Below are 14,646 nucleotides of genomic sequence, written 5' to 3'. Positions count from 1 at the left end.
AAGCCAAGATTGGCCCAATGGCCAGCAAAATAATGCCGATGCCAAGATTGGCGTTCGAAAACCAACACCAAGATGACTTCATCAGTGAGTGCTATCAACCTAAGATGACTTCATCAGTGAGTGTTGTCTACCAAAGTCAACTTCATCAGTGAGTGTTACCTACCTAAGATGACTTCATCAGTGAGTGCTATCAACCTAAGATGACTTCATCAGTGAGTGTTGTCTAGTAGGCCTAGGCCCTAAGTCAACTTCATCAGTGAGTGTTATCTACCTAAGATGACTTCATCAGTGAGTGTTAGGCCTACCTACCTAAGATGACTTCGTCAGTGCAGTGAGTGCTATCAACCTAAGATGACTTCATCAGTGTTATCTACCTAAGATGACTTCATCAGTGAGTGTTGTCTACCTAAGTCAACTTCATCAGTGAGTGTTATCTACCTAACATGCCTAAGATGACTTCATCAGTGAGTGTTATCAACCTAAGATGACTTCATTGAGTGTTATCTACAAAGATGACTTCATCAGTGAGTGTTATCATTATCAACATAAGATAACTTCATCAGTGAGTGTTATCTACCTAAGATGACTTCATCAGTGAGTGCTATCTACCCCTCGGGGAGGGGGGGGGGCTTGTATTTCAAAGTGGACACCATGCTCGTTTAAACAAACAAGTAAAGGGGGTTGTTTTTCAGCATTGAGCAAGTACAGCGCTGTACCTGTTTAGGGTGTCAAAAACGCCAAAAATCAGGAAAAAGGGTATACTTATTCCCAGATAACATGGCGATAGGCCTACTGGTCCAATGGTGGCCCAATGTATGTTAGGCTGCCACAGTGATGCCAATATGAAGATTACCAATGGAAAGCCAAGATTGGCCCAATATGGCCAGCAAAATAATGCCGATGCCAAGATTGGCGTTCGAAAACCAACATTGGCCCAATATATGCATGTTATCTGGGTCCAAGCAAAATACTTGCTTAGGGTAGGCCTACAAAAGTGTAATGGCAAAATTGAGTAATGGGTGTTATCTACTATAAAGTGGGCTGGGTGTGGGGCTGGCATTTTCGTCCGAAGTTGGGGGGAGGTCCCAAATTTACAAAAAGTCGGCGTCAATAAATTTGTGACTCCCCTATTTCGGCAAAAAAAAATGTATGACCCACCGCCATGCCACCATTAGGCCTAGGCTACACCTAATAGGCCCCCCCCCCCACCCGCCCCGTAGTAGTAAACAGGATGACTTCATCAGTGGGTTTTATTTACCTGAAGATGACTTCATTAATGAGTGCTATGTAGGCCTACCTAAGATGACTTCATCAGTGAGTACGGTACTATCTATACCTAAGATGACTTCATCAGTGAGTCTTGTCTACCTGTAAGACGACTTCATCAGTGAGTGCTATCTACCTAAGACGACTTCATCAGTGAGTGTTGTCTACCTAAGATGACTTCATCAGTGAGTGTTATCAACCTATGACTCCATCAGTGAGTGTTATCTACCTAAGATGACTTCATCAGTGAGTGTTATCTACCTAAGATGACTTCATCAGTGACTGTTATCTACCTAAGATGACTTCATCAGTGACTGTTATCTACCTAAGATGACTTCGTCAGTGAGTGTTATCTACCTAAGACGACTTCATCAGTGAGTGTTATCTACCTAAAATGACTTCATCAGTGAGTGTTATCAACCTATGATGACTTCATCCGTGAGTAGCCTATTATCTACCTAAGATGACTTCATCAGTGAGTGTTATCAACCTATGATGACTTCATCAGCGAGTGTTATCTACCTAAGATGACTTCATAAGTGAGTGTTATCTACCTAAGCTGACTTCATCAGTGAGTGCTATCAACCTATGATGACTTCATCAGTGAGATTATCTACCTAAGATGTCTTCATCAGTGAGTGTTATCAACCTAACATGATTTCATCAGTGAGTGTTATCAACCTAAGATGACTTCATCATTGAGTGTTATCAACCTAAGATGACTTCATCATTGAGTCGCCTAAGATGACTTCATTAGTGAGTGTTATCAACTTAAGATGTCTTCATCAACGAGTGCTATCTACCTAAGATGACTTTATCAGTGAGTGTTATCAACCTAAGATGACTTCATCATTGAGTGTTATCAACCTAAGATGACTTCATCAGTGAGTGTTATCTACCTAAGATGACTTCATCAGTGAGTGTTATCTACCTAAGATGACTTCATCAACGAGTGCTATCTACCTAAGATGACTTCATCAGTGAGCATCAGTGAGTGTTATCAACCTAAGATGATTTCATTAGTGAGTGTTATCAACCGAAGATAGATGACTTCATCAGTGAGTGTTATCTACCTAAGATGACTTCATCAGTGAGTGTTATCTACCTAAGATGACTTCATCAGTGAGTGTTATCTACCTAAGATGACTTCATCAGTGAGTGTTATCTACCTAAGATGACTTCGTCAGTGAGTGTTATCTACCTAAGATGACTTCATCAGTGAGTGTTATCTACCTAAGATGACTTTATCAGTGAGTGTTATCAGCTATGATGACTTCATCAGTGAGTGTTATCTACCTAAGATGACTTCATCAGTGAGTGTTATCAACCTATGATGACTTCATCAGCGAGTGTTATCTACCTAAGATGACTTCATAAGTGAGTGTTATCTTCCTAAGATGAATTCATCAGTGAGTGCTGTCAACCTATGATGACTTCATCAGTGAGTGTTATCTACCAAAGATGACTTCGTCATCAGTGAGTGTTAACTACCTAAGATAAATCCTAAGACCATGATCTGGATTTTGCTGATGATTTTGCCCTGTTGGAATCTTCTATAGCCCGGGACCAGTCACAGCTTACTAGGACTGCAACAGCAGCAGCAGATCTATGCCTTGTCATCAGCGCACCTAAGACAGAATATATGACTGCAAACTGTAACGCCCAGCCAGCACTTGAAGTCTATGGTAGTACCATGTCACAGACTTCAAGTACTTGGGTTCCAAGATGGGCTATAGTGTTGGAGACCTAAAAAGAAGAAAAACACTAGCCTGGGCCGCTTTCTGGAAACTGGAACGCCTTTGGAGAAGCCCATCCCTGCCAATCGGAACAAAAATCAAGCTGTTTGAGACAACTTGTGTCACTATCCTTCTGTACGGGTGCGCATGCGAGTCATGGGTAATCACCAAGGACGTGGAAAACAAGATCAATGCCTTTGCAACATCTTGCTACAGAGTCTTGTTAAACATCAAGCGTGTGAATCGGATCCCAAATGAAACCATCTACAATCTGACCAACACCACTCCACTGGTTGCCAGAGTCATGATTCATCAACTCAAATTTCTCGGCCATGCGTCTTGAAGATGACGAGCCTGTGAAAGAATATTCCCTTTATATTCCACCACATGGGAAGAGGAAACCGGGACGGCCGTGGACACTGTACTTACAGTATGTACAGCACCTCTTGGGAGATACTGAAGGGATGCTGCAGCCAAACAAAATTGTTTCGCTTGCCCAAGATCGCAACAGTTGGAGAAAGCTTGTAGGCGCCTGCTCCGCAGCCGACTGATGATGATGATGATGCTATCTACCTAAGATGACTTCGTCAGTGAGTGTTATCTACCTAAGATGACTTCATCAGTGAGTGTTATCTACCTAAGATGACTTCATCAGTGAGTGTTATCTACCTAAGATGACTTCATCAGTGAGTGTTATCAACCTATGATGACTTCATCAGTGAGTGTTATCTACCTAAGATGACTTCATCAGTGAGTGTTATCAACCTATGATGACTTCATCAGTGAGTGTTATCTACCTAAGATGACTTCATCAGTGAGTGTTATCTACCTAAGATGACTTCATCAGTGAGTGTTATCTACCTAAGATGACTTCATCAGTGAGTGTTATCTACCTAAGATGACTTCATCAGTGAGTGTTATCAACCTATGATGACTTCATCATTGAGTGTTATCTACCTAAGATGACTTCATCAGTGAGTGTTATCAACCTATGATGACTTCATCAGTGAGTGTTATCTACCTAAGATAACTTCATCAGTGAGTGTTATCTACCTAAGATGACTTCATCAGTGAGCGTTATCTACCTAAGATGACTTCAGTGAATGTTATCTACCTAAGATGACTTCATCAGTGAGTGTTATCTACCTGAGACGACTTAGGATGACTTCATCAGTGTATGTTATCTACACTAGTACCTAGGATGACTTCATCAACGAGTGTTAGCTACCTAACCATACATTGGTTAGGTAGATAACCATACATTTTGCACCATGCATTTTGTACATGTGATAAATATTTTTAGGCAAAACCTCTTAGTAAACATGGCAATTTCTGGCCAATGTTTGATGTTCTCATCTTTTAAAGGCCGCACATCCCGTGAATTAGTGTGATTCTCGACAGATGGTTGACTTCCTGGTACATGCATGGCTAATGCATTTTATTCAACAGATGTGGAGCAAGGGCTTTTGACAGGAATACAATACATCTATCTATATATCTATCTACAGGGTGTAACAATAAAATTTGTACAATTTTGACAATAGAATGACAGTATGCCACTTATTTTTTGGTTTGATATTTCTATTTCTATCAAGATCATTTCGTTAGCCACCAGATAAGCTTTGTTCCAGTAAAATCGATGATATACAAATGAAGATATGGCCAATTATGTAACCTAGTCTTAAAACCACTTGGGCCACTTTTGTCTAAGTGTTACAAAAGTGACTGAATAGAGTTGAACCATGGACCAGTTGGACGGTGCTCTTATGATAGGTATTTTTAAACAATGAGGTGTTCGAAGTGGTAGAAATGTGTTATCTACCAAGATGACTTCTCAGTGAGTGTTATCTACCTAAGATGAATTCATCAGTGAGTGGTATCTACCTAAAACGACTTCATCAACGAGTGTTACCTACCTATACACTTCTAGTGCCCGTTTCTATTCATCGTTATGTATTCTTCTCCCGTGCATTATTTTCGCGAACTACCCTTCACAGCCCAAATTATATAAACCTGCACGCTAAACAATAGATTCTAGATAATACGTGCACGCTCAAATACTAGAAATACTACTTTCACATAACCATAAAGTAGAGTTAGGTGGCGCTTTAGACACAGAGATCACATAACTATATAATTGTCTGTTCGATATATATACCAACAAAAAAGTACGAATATACATTCTGTGGTGTTAAAATGGTATAGTTACAAACGGTGTTCTATAAGGCCGTGTAAAATTAATATTTTGGTTCTCGTCCCTCCTCCTCAATTTCTGGGATTTTTTTTTTAGATTTTTCAATTTTTTAGACTTTGGAATGATTTATGAAATCTTCATACATATAAATAAGTTTATTAGAGAACAAGCATCACTTCCAAGTCTTTTTGTGGTACTCTAGGGGTTTATCCCTCAGAATCTCACATTTGGACTGTTGGAGAAGACCGAAAACTACTGACAATGCTAATTTTACATTGAAAAAAAAAAAAAAAAAAAAACACCTCCCTCCCTCATCAATTCATGAAAATCCTCTGGACGAGAACCAAAACATTAATTTTATATGGCCTAATAGTGTACAATTACCGAATAAGGTGCAACTCGCTAGACTTGAGTCCAGTCCTCGTTTACGGAGTTTAGGATTAGGGTTTAGGGTTGGGATAGGGCAGTCTTGTAATAAGACTAGTAGAGTTGCACCCTTGCAAATATCATTGTCATAAATTATGATTAATGACCTCAAATAAATCAAACATCAAATGAGAATAATCGAGCTTCTATTAATTAAAAGGGCCAAAAACAGGTGGATCATAATTATACAAGATGACACCATTGCAAAATATTCAGCATTTTACAAATGAAATACATGTAGGCCTATATCTAAAATAACATAGCCGGGCCAGGAAACACACACTAGCGCATAATATCATGATCATGCTTTATAATACCATAGGCCTTCAAACACATGTGTTTGAAGGCCTATGATAATACTGAACAAATTGTTAAATCCCAATGTCGTGTGTTTTAATATAAGTAGTTCAAATTATAGAGCTATAAAGTCCAGTTGATATTCACCGTAGTACTAGTCTGACATCTAAATCGATCGTTTCCAACTGGTTCAGTGCTCTCTGTGTTCGAAACCACGATATTAAATGATCACAACATAAAGTCAAGTCAATTAAACCATGCGTGAATAAGTTACCTAAGTATGACGTATGGCGCAATCGATACCATTGATTACAGGGATTGATTTTCTTTACCAGTTAAATGCTACGTAGCTGGTCAATGTCCTGACGGTGTTTTTAAAATGTAAGATATTTTCCCTAATATCAAAACTAATATAATGAATGCAGCAATTAATATTGCCTATTGTTTTAATAGACCTACACTCAAAGTGTATGACGGATAATGTACTCGTGTAATGCATTCGTCAAGATATTCGCACTTGCTATGGAGTTATTGCATTTAGCTTTCGAGCCTATCGGCTCTCAAGCTAAATGCAATAACTCCACGGCGCGTGCGATTATCTTGACGAATGCATTGCACTCAGTTCATTATCCTTATCATATCTCTATCAAGATAGTTTCTTTAGCCACCAGATAAGCTTTGTTCCAATAAAATCGACGGTATACAAATGAAGATATGGCCAATTATGTAACCTACACTCATACAAATTGTTCGTTGGCATTACTCAGTAAGTTGATGTAAGTCGTTGCGTCAACTTTCCGAGTAATCGGAGTAATGCCAACGCGTACAATTTTGAGTAACGCTGACTCGATATCATTATGTTGGTCGCACTCATTTGCACTTACTTTATTGAGTTGTTACAACTCAGAAAATGAAACTAGCCTAGGTTAGCATAATTTTCTAGAGGTGTGCTATAGTATACAGAATTTTGCACTGATTACAAAAATAAATATTTGAATACTGCTAATTGTGCAGAAAATGTTGTGCAGAAAATTTTAAGTAATGCCAACAAAGTTGATTAGTTGACGGAACTTTTTCAGCTTTTTCAGCATTTTTTAAGTTCGGATAACTAAAATGAATTTTGTTTGGCAACTTTTACACTATTTTTGAGTTGTCAAACTTACTCCTTTTGAATTGCTCCAACAAGGCGAACAAGTCATTTCTATGAGTGTAGTCTTAAAACTAAAAATTAGAAATAATTACATAATCTCAACTAAGCACTGACATAACAACCTCGTTTACTAGAAATCGTGGCTGCAGCTCAACAACTTCAACCCCAATTTACGTTGCCAGAGCGTATTTTTATTGTTGTGACATTCGGTAGCACATGGAGTCAAGCAGAAACTACGGAAGTAACTAAGGGCCACGTGAGTTCGCTTTGTAACGCAAGAAGTCAGGATCTTGTGATCACAAATCCTGACTTCTTGTGTTCCTGACTTAGCCAGTTTGAAATAAAGAGATAGTAAAGATATCAAAATAAAGAAATAGTTAAGACAACTCAGGATCTCAAGAACTCATGAAATCTGTTCAATTTTCACGGCGTTAGTAGTTTAATTGTAAGCCCATCTACTTTAGTTATCTCGAGATCCTATTTTCTTGAATTAAAGTCAAGAACTCGTGAACTCAAGCCACGCTTGAGTTCCTGACTTCCTGACTTCAAGTCAGGAACACAGGATCACGAGCTCCTGACTTCATGAGTTCAAAGTCAGGAACTCGTGAACTCAAGCCGCGCTTGTGTTCTTGAGTTCCTGACTTCCTGACTTTAAAGTCAGGAACTCGTGAACACAAGCCGCGCTTGAGTTCACGACTTCCTGACTTTGAACTCAGGAACACAAGAACTCAAGCGCCGCTTGTGTTGGCTTGTGTTCACGACTTCCTGACTTTGAACTGAAGAACACAAGAACTCAAGCGCCGCTTGTGTTGGCTTGTGTTCACGACTTCCTGACTTTGAACTGAAGAACACAAGAACTCAAGCGCCGCTTGTGTTGGCTTGTGTTCACGACTTCCTGACTTTGCCTGGACTAGCACGTGTGTTGCTAGCGCCATCATTTGATATTAAATATAATATTTAGGCTCTCTCAGCTGGGAGGTGACACCGAACCAGAATTACAAGTATCGAGACAGCCTGTATCGAGTTTCTCCCATCCATAAAAGAAGATGTATCCATAGACATTAAAAAACCAGCGGATGTATCAAACAGGTTTACGCCAATGACCTGACAGCCCGGGTGTGACGGCGGTATGTTTTGATTTGTTTGTTTGTTTTAAAACGGTCGCTCCGTGTGGAGACACGCTTGGGCCCTGATGGGACCAAGCTCAAACAAAATGCTCTTGAAAGCCAGGCTAAAAAGCCTATTTAAGCATGCTGGCCTGTATGAAAAGAGAAGAAACAGGCACGATGACCCCCTTTTATAAAAAGTCATAACCGATGACCACTTCCCTTCCCCGTTTTTTTTGTTGCGGCTACCCAATGACCCCCTTTTTTGGTCACGGCTACCCAATGACCACCTTTTAGATGTTCTAGAATAGCATCATCAAAATGCAATAAAACAATGCTGAAACTTCCACATTTTGCTCCATATTTTTACCCGATGACCCTTTTTTTTTTAAATACTCAATGACCCCCTTTTTCAAAATATTATACGCAATGACCGGCCCCCTTTTTGATTTTGTTTGTAGGCCTACCACGCATACCGTTCCCGATACTGGGCCCATACTTCGCGACGCCGGTAGGCACATAGACATAGGCCTACCCGTCGCTTCTACTTTATAGTTGAGTGCTGGGGGGGGGGGGGTTACTGGTCTGCTCCGAGGGTTGGTGCGATTCTTTCTTTTTTTAATGCCGCAAGCCTACGATATTTTAGCAATTGTCGGCTATGAAGTTATAAATTTTATCTTAAAATTATGAATTTTATCCTAAAATTATGAATTTTATCCTAAAATTATGAATTTTATCCTAAAATTATGAATTTTATCCTAAAATTATGAATTTTATCCTAAAATTATGAATTTTATCCTAAAATTATAAATTGTATCCTAAAATTATGAATTTTATCCTAAAATTACGAATTTTATCCTGAAATTAGGAATGAATTTTATAGGAATTTTATCTCAGATTATACTTGTGCCCCGCTGGCCAAAATTTATTGTGCAGACTGGAGGCCGAGGGTTCTGTTCAGCTCTTTTTCGCAGAGAAATTTTGTAGCATCAACCTGGCCTGAGCCTGAGGGTCAAGGTTTCCTCAACAGCCAACCTCGAAGCTGCAGGCTACATGTAGAACTAGAATGAGGAGCTGGTCGCCGGGGCTGGTCGATGCATGGAAGTAATAGATTAACTATTACTTCCATGGTCGATGGCATTATAATATCCCGTATAATATGTGTGATATAAAACTTGAGTAGATTTTTCTGTAATAAGCGTAGGCCTACAGCCTACCCGGATCAGATCATCAGTCTTCACGACGTATCATCATCTTCATGATCATCGCTAGTTTTTTTACTTTGACTTTTAACTTAAAAATTCTTAAACTTGTCGAAAGAAGAACCTCCCATGTGTCAGTGTCATCACTTTAATATATTTAATAATCATTTCTGGATCACTTTCATTCATTCTTTAAAATACCGGGCAAGTATGTCGGTAAATGTATTTTTGTGCTAATTTTATTACAAAATATTTGATATCAATCCACTATAGTTGCAAGATCCACTTATAAGTGGTAATGGTATCCGTCGCCGAGTATATGACAAGTTTAGTTCGGTGTCACCTACCCGCTGAGAGAGCCTAAATGCATGCATTGTAATATCAAATGATGGCGCTAGCAACACACGTGTTAAAGTCAGCAAGTCACGAACACAAGCCGTGCTTGAGTTCTTGTGTTCGTGACTTCCTGAGTTCAAAGTCAGGAAGTCGTGAACTCAAGCGGCGCTTGAGTTCTTGTGTTCCTGAGTTCAAAGTCAGGAAGTCGTGAACTCAAGCGCGGCTTGTGTTCACGAGTTCCTGACTTTAAAGTCGTGAAGTCAGGATCTCAAGCGCGGCTTGTGTTCACGAGTTCCTGACTTTAAAGTCAAGAAGTCAGGAACACAAGAACTCAAGCACGGCTTGAGTTCACGAGTTCCTGACTTTAAAGTCATGATAAAGTCAGGATCTCGTGATCCTGTGTTCCTGACTTGAAGTCAGGAAGTCAGGAACTCAAGCGTGGCTTGAGTTCACGAGTTCCTGACTTTAAGTCAAGAAAATAGGATCTCGAGATAACTAACGTGGATGGGCTTACAATTAAAATACCAGCGCCGTAAAAATTGAACAGATTTCATGAGTTCTTGAGATCCTGAGTTGTCTTAACTATTTCTTTATTTTGATATCTTTACTTTCTCTTTATTTCAAACTGGCTAAGTCAGGAACACATGAAGTCGGGATTTGTGATCACAAGATCCTGACTTCTTGCGTTACAAAGCAACCCGCATGGCCCTTAGTTACTTCCGTACATAAACCATAAGATTGCTTATAGCTCATTTTCCAAACTCAAGTCTTCCATCAAGGCATAGGCATACAATTACGAGAAGTATGTAGAATTTGTTAACAGAAACGCTGGCAATAGTGGTCCGCCCAGAACAGCTAGAAGCCCAACTGAACTAAATTTCAAATTGTATTGTTTTGTACTTATATAGAAAAAAAAACTGTTCTCAGTTTTACCAATGATATCTCAGGGATATGTGAAATTACTATTTCCCGAGGGGGGGGGGGGGCACTCGAATATGAAAGTGACGTACCTGTGCCCACCAGCGTACGAAACTATAGGGGTTTATCAGTGTAGATATTTTCTGAATAAAAGTGGGTCATTCGGTGTTAGCAATGTCAACAATGGGGTGATTTTGTATAGGAACACCCAAGATTTCACATCGTTAACAATCAAAAATAGCTTTTTACCCAATTTTAGAGTACAAAATAGACAAAACTCGTAAATTCTTCAAAAAAAGCGCGAGGCGCGGCGAAATTGCAATTTTGAAGACTAATTGTTCAATAAAGGGGGTCATTCAGTGTAGGCTACTGAAAAAAAAACCCGGGGTCATTGGGTGTAGGATTTGCCAAAAATATCGGGGTCTTTTCATGAACTCATGACGTATGTCAATATAATGGGAGTATAAGATTATTTGAAAGAAATGTCATGACTTCATTTATAGATTTTAAAGAAATATCATATTATTATTATTAAGTTCATGTTAATTATAATGACGAAACACGACTTATAATTCTGTTGTGTCAGTTCTTTGACGTTTAATGCACGATAAGCATATCTAAGCGGTTCAAACTTAATATGCGCAGACATGGCAAAAGTGGCCCAAGACGTGTTTTGGACGATTTAATTAATCGGACATAATTTTTGAACCCAAGCTAAAGTATAGTAAAGTAAAATAGTAAAGAAACCAACTAAACGTCTTCTTTTATCCAAGATATTACTGATTGTATTGCATATAACATTTGTACCATAACTCTTTTTTTTGAGAAGTCAAAATGCAATTGTATAAATTTCATTGTTACACCCTGTACACAGAGTTTGCGGTCTCCACCTCAACACAGTTTCGAGTCCGCGTGATTATTACACTTATCATACAGTCATCATGAAACTATGCTACCGTATTACGCTATTATTCGGCGTTCTTACCATCCTTCTAATTGTCCTGTGTACTGTCCTTTATTTACCTCTCAAAATTAACCTCAACTTGAGCTCTCTCCATGTCATCAGTCGACTTGAAACAGGAATAACTGGAGCGATTGGAAACACCAGTCATCTGAAATTTATTTATTATTATTATTTATTATTTATATCTTCCGTCATCAGTGGTGCAAAATAATTTGAAACTGTTATTGTAATTATTAATTTGTATTTGTCAGTTGTTATTGATAGTGTTTGTGTTGTTCTTGGCAAGGTCATCTTAATTTGATAGTTCGACTGAGCCAGGCCCCCGCGCGAATTAGTAGAATCGCCCGCTTTTTGCACGTTATTCATTTTTTTCGCTGGTTTTTTTTTCAAATCCACCCCACAAAAATCACACGTTTGACATTTGAGTTACATTTATTTCTTTTTGTTTTTCTCTTTTTTCGTACATGGTACTTATGGCATCTACACCAGCACTGGGCCCTCTGCTTGGCAATGTTCTGTCATCGTCTGCCTCTGTTTGTTGTTAGCCTGCTCATTTCTACGCGGTTTGCCCATCTTCTTTAAGGATACGATACATGATTTACCGACAAGTGACTCATTTCGGAATGCGATCATGGATGTTGAAGAAAAAAAGTATCCACAGGCTTCGATGACGGGACTCGAACCAGTGATTCGAAACTTCTTTGTTTACGAGTCCAGGTCATCCGGTCTTCCTTTACTTGGGCTTCCTCTTGTCTCGCCCCATATCTTTGGCCTTTAATGGTCATCTTTTGATATCTCTGTGTGTATGTTTAAACCGCGCGCTGCTTTGTCATGTTTGTTATGCTTGAATGCCGGTATCCATTACTGACTAGATTTAAACTCTCGGAAATAAAACAGAGCAAAATTTATTCTCTGTTCATCGGAATAAAATGACTACTGCGTGCCTACTCAAAGTCGGACCCCGCCCGCTAACTGCACCGTGCAGTCATGGTAATGAATATCGTCAACGCCGCGAGTCTATTCATCTATTGTGTCCGATTTGAACACTGACATATTGGAAAATGTTGCTAATCATTATTCATAAGATTGTAGAAACAGCGCCCAAAATTTCCAAAATTGGGTGAAAAGTTGGGATATTTTGGCTGCCACCGCCCGACAAATCTCTCTTCCATTATCTTGGATAATCATCACAACGCATGCGCGCGAAGTAGCATTATACTTCATCAAGTGATATTTGCCTTAAAGCATACTTTCGATCGTCATCTTCACTCTTAAATCCTGTTATTGATGTAGGTCGTTGATATCCAAACAGCGTCATATCCTTCTCAAATCGTTTCTCAAACTGCAAAACATCTTCCTCAGTAACTTGCTCATACGCTTTTTGAATCTTACTCTCACTTGAGCTATTAGTCGCGTGAAGTGGTTTAGCCTGCACTATGCTCATCAAAGTCGTAGCGCCAATATGCGATAAAATGAATTTGGAATCTTCGATAATTGTTTCTAATTTCGCGATGAAATCGTACTTGATAGAACATGGACTGCATAGTCGGTACATCTCGCGCCAATGTTCTTCAGCGTTTATCGCATATTGGCGCTACGAATTTGAGATAGATTAACAAACCTTGGATTATACAAATACCCGGACTTCTTAATCTAGTTTCCAGTCTTTAAAAGCGGGTCGTTATCGTGGCTTTAAAAACTTATGTATATAATCTAACACATTACGGCACTAATTGCTCGGTGTGCCGTAGCATTTATGCGTTACGTAATTAAAACGCCAAGTCAGATGTATTCATACCTGCCAAACACAAGTCACCCAATTTTGGAAACTGGGCGCTGTTTCTACAATCTTATGAATATCGAGTAGTAACATATGTATATAATCTAACACATTACGGCACTAATTGCTCGGTGTGCCGTAGCATTTATGCGTTACGTAATTAAAACGCCAAGTCAGATGTATTCATACCTGCCAAACACAAGTCACCCAATTTTGGAAACTGGGCGCTGTTTCTACAATCTGATGAATATCGAGTAGTAACATTTTCCAATATGTCAGCGCTCAAATCGGACACATTAGATGAATAGACGCTGCAGTCCGTTGATCATGACGACATTCATTACCATGATTTAGCGGGGTCCGATTTTGAGTAGTCACGTAGTAGTTTTATTTTATTCCGATGAACAGAAAATAAAATTTAGCTAAATTTGTTCAGTTTAATTTTAATTTTCGAGAGTTATGGATACCGGCATATCAAAGCAGCGCACGATTTAAACACACACAGACACCCCCACACACAGACATCAAATGACTAACCATTAAAGGCCAAAGACATGGGGGAGACAAGAGGAAGACCATGTAAAGGAAGGCTAGAACGTGTTTTTAAACAGAAAGAAAGAAAGAAAGAAATAATGAAGAAGAGAATGCAGGAAAAAAAGAAAAAAAGAAAGACAAATGGAGAAAGAAAAAAAAAGAAAAAATGGGAAAGAAAGAAAGAAAGACAGACAGACAGAAAGACAGAAAGAAAGAAAGAAAGAAAGAAAGAAAGAAAGAAAGAAAGAAAGAAAGAAAGAAAGAAAGAAAGAAAGAAAGAAAGAAAGAAAGAAAGAAAGAAAGAAAGAAAGAAAGAAAGAAAGAAAGAAAGAAAGAAAGAAAGAAAGAAAGAAAGAAAGAAAGAAAGAAAGAAAGAAAGAAAGAAAGAAAAAGAAAGAAAGAAGAAAGAAAGAAAGAAAGAATTTTGGCAGGCCGAGAGGGGGAATGAAAAGCGATTCTTGGCAGGCCGAGGGGGAAGCAGTTTTCGGCATGTCGGTGAAAAATATGTAACGTAACATCAGCTTTTATTAGCTAAGTTATAATGGTATCCAATCCACGGCATAGAGCGTGATTCTCAGCAGATGGTTGCCTCCCATGGCTAATGCATTTATAGAACAGATGTGGAACAACTTTTGACGGGAATACAATACATCTATCTATATACAACTGCGGTCTCCACCTCAACATACTTTCGAGTCAGTGTGATTCGGGGTGTGATTATTACATTTAGTCCTACA

The sequence above is a fragment of the Amphiura filiformis genome, chromosome 18 (genome assembly GCF_039555335.1).
Source record: "Amphiura filiformis chromosome 18, Afil_fr2py, whole genome shotgun sequence".
In the NCBI taxonomy this organism is placed as follows: domain Eukaryota; kingdom Metazoa; phylum Echinodermata; class Ophiuroidea; order Amphilepidida; family Amphiuridae; genus Amphiura; species Amphiura filiformis.
Note: the sequence above shows the minus strand (reverse complement) of the source record.